This window comes from Canis lupus, chromosome 18 (genome assembly GCF_003254725.2).
Source record: "Canis lupus dingo isolate Sandy chromosome 18, ASM325472v2, whole genome shotgun sequence".
Classification (NCBI taxonomy): Eukaryota; Metazoa; Chordata; class Mammalia; order Carnivora; family Canidae; genus Canis; species Canis lupus.
In genome coordinates this window covers 5,023,185-5,026,687 of record NC_064260.1, presented here as the reverse complement: position 1 = coordinate 5,026,687, position 3,503 = coordinate 5,023,185, and the positions used below count along the sequence as shown (strand labels likewise).

At 34.7% G+C, this 3,503-nt stretch overlaps 1 pseudogene; it reads left to right on the top strand.

Moving 5' to 3' along the window:
- Window positions 1–2,055: 2,055 nt before the first annotated feature.
- LOC112661371 (UMP-CMP kinase-like) lies at window positions 2,056–2,600 on the top strand (annotated as a pseudogene).
- Window positions 2,601–3,503: the final 903 nt, after the last annotated feature.

Below are 3,503 nucleotides of genomic sequence, written 5' to 3'. Positions count from 1 at the left end.
TAACATCAACTTTTACAGAATTCTGTGAATTAGTCAAAGACTGGCAATAATCTAAGGGATATTTATTCAAGAAAAATAGCTGAATCTCAGTAAGATTGAGCTTTATGAAATGTTAAATAGCCCTTTTCCCCTTCTGTGTCCCTAGCTCCAAGGGAGCCTTACAAACCAACAGTCTTGTTATAATGGTAGCCATGAAAACCAGCTGCCAAATACCTGTTGGAGACAGAAGAATAGGTTTGGAGCTTTCCCAACCACCTAAATAATTGTTATTATTTCACATATCTGGCAGTTACTTGAAATACCTCACACCAGGCTTATTTGTATTAGAAGTGATTTAGAGTTTGCTCAATTCTTTTCTATGGCGTGTTTGGGAAAAATCAGTGTCAGTTGGTTTAATATTGCAACTGCTTCGGGTGGTGATGTAGCTTGGGCTAACAAGAAACTAACTGCAAAACTTAAAAGGAAAAGCTGTGGCATGAGATAAATATAAGTGCTTTGAAAAGTTTTGACATATAAAAAAAAGGAAAAGTGTTGACATATTGAGAATCTAGAAAACCACATTCATGCACAGGGCTGGACATATGCTGGAAAGAGATTTGATGCTATCTTAATATCTTTCCTCTAGCTGACCTTGAGGCTCTGTGCAACTAGGAAGTGAAGAATAAGGCAGTGTTATAAGCTGCCTGCTGGAGCACCGAATGCATGCCACATAGACCTTCAGCAAAAATTGAGAGTCTTATTGTTTTAAGAAAATCAATATCCAATCATTAGTTGATCATTGGCCTAACTGAAGAGTCTTCAGTGGCTATACATGACAAAGAATATAGATTTTGCAGAATTAGTATAGGAAAGTCACTACCCAAACAAACAACAATAACAACAACATTAAAAAAAGCAATGGCGACAATGATAAACACCGAGCAGAGGGTAATCTGATTGCTACATTATATCAGAGTATCCAGCTTAAAAAATATATAAGATAGGCAAAGAAGTAGGCAGATATGGCCAATACACACACACACACAAAATAAGTCAGTGGAATTTGCCCCTAAGTAACTCAAACATTGAACTTACTAAGAATTTTAAGTCAGCTATTTTAAACATGTTCAAATAACTAAATAACCATGACCAAATAACTAAAGGAAAGTATCTGAATAATATCTCATCAATGGAGAATATTGATACAAATACAAATTATAAAAATAAACCAAATGGATGTTCTGGGTTTGAAGAGTATAACAAATGAAATAGAATGGCTTCTGAATGGCAGAAGATTTAGTGAACTTGCAGGAAGGTTAATAGAGAATATCTAATCTGAAGACCAGAAAATAAAAAATGAAGAAAAAAAAATTTAAATCTTTGAAATCTGTGAGATACCACTGAACGTATCCACATACAAATCTTGGGAATAACAGAAGGTGAGACAACAGAGAAAGAATACTTGAGGAAACAGTGGCCTAAACTCAAATGTGATGAACACTGTTACTCTACACATACAAAAAACTAAAAAAAAAATCTCCAGGTAGGAGAAATTAAAAAAGATTCAGTCCTAGACACATCATAATAAAACCATCAAAAACTAAAATCTAATAGAGAATCTTGAAAACACCAAGGGTAATGAGACTCTTTATATACAAGGAATCCTCAATAAGATTAAGAGATGATTTATCATAAGAAGCCATGGAAGAAAGAGACAGTGGAATCGCATATTTGAAGAGCTGAAGGAAAAGGATCACCAACCAAAAATTTAATATCCAGCAAATCTGTGTTTCAAAGGTGGAGTAGAAGTTACAACTTTACCAGATAAACAAAATTGAGAGGTTTTGTCTCAGATTTGGTTTACAAGAAAAAATAAAGGCAGTTTTTCTGGTTGAAATAAAAGAACATTAGATAAGAATTTAAACTCATGTAAAGAAATAATAAAACCAGGGTTGATGAACACGTGGAGATTCAGGGGGAGACTAGCCTGGAGAGGGCATGGAAGTTCTGAGCCCTTGTGCTATGCATCTATCTGGCAGTTCCTGAGTTACATCTTCTTTACAGTAAACCAGTGATATGAAATATGACTACACACAACTTTCTGCAGGAGAACTTCTTCATGATGAAAGGAAGAACCCAGATTCACAGTATGGTGACCTCACTATAAAGTATATTAAAGACTGAAAGATCATGCCAGTTGAGATAACCATCAGTTCAACTTAAAGAGAGTAATGGATCAGACAATGGCTGCCATTGATCAGAAGAATAAATTCTTGATTGATGGGTTTCCAAGAAATCAAGACAATCTTCAAGGTTGGAACAAGACCATGGCATGGACAGGAAGGCAGATGTGTTTTTCATTCTGTTTTTTTTTTTTTTTTTTTTTTACTGTAATAATGAGCTCTGTATTGAACAATGACCTGAGGGGGAAAAGTAGTGTAGAACTGATGACAACAGAGAGAGCTTGGAAAAGAAAATTCAGACCTATCTTCAGACAACCAGGCCAGTTATTGACTCCTCTGAAAAAAAAAAAAATGAGGAAAGTCAAGAAAATAGATGCCTCTAAGTCTGTTGATGAAGTTTTTGATGAAATTGTAAAGATTTTTGACAAAGAAGGCTAATTTAAACATGAAAATTTAAACATGAAAGCATCCTTGAAATCATGGTTGAATGCGGCCTTGAGAGCTGTTATTACAACTCTTTTTGAAGGCGATTTTAGTCTCTCATAATTACATCTCAATTAATGACTGGAAAGAACACAGCAAGGCAAATTAAATTTCTTATCTTAGATTTTTTTTTTTTGTTGTTATAGGAGTAGACAGTAAATTCAGGCCTAACTTCATCTTAAATATGGCGCTCCCAAAACAAAGAGGATATCAGCCAGTTCTTTCTTTTTACTCAAAAAAACATATCCCTTTTATAGTTTGTGCCCTCTGCCCTCTGTGAACAAAACTGTTTCATATGTGTGTATATCCCCTTAATAATTACACATGCTAGAATTAGGAATTCCCCACTTCCTCATTTTCTTGCAGGTTTTAAATTTCCAGCTCATTAAATGAATGTGTGGACTTTTTGTGTAGTCAGTTCTTGCAAAATGTGTTTTTAGCAAACAAGTACATAAAATGAAGCCCTAGAAGTATTTTAGTATTTATCAAATCATTGACCATTTCCTATAGAAAAGTAAGAAAACTTAGGCTTTGTTCTTTGTTTTGCTACAACTTACACAAAGTTGTTTGACAGAGCATCTTCTTTGCTTCCAAGGATTGGAGTGGAGTCCCTGGAGGTTTAGAGACAGACAGAATTGTCAGCTTTATTATTATGAATCTGAGGGCAAAGGGCAACGATCACATCTAATGATGTGTGTTCCTGTGCTCTGTTATAGAGTCTTATTAATGACTCAATTTATCTTAACAAAACTCCTAGCAGTGGGACCTTGAAATGCACGTGATGGTAACTGATTTGGTTAAGTGTTTTAGTAACACTCACTCAAACTGTTTTTGTTTGTTTTCTAGACTAAATGTAGG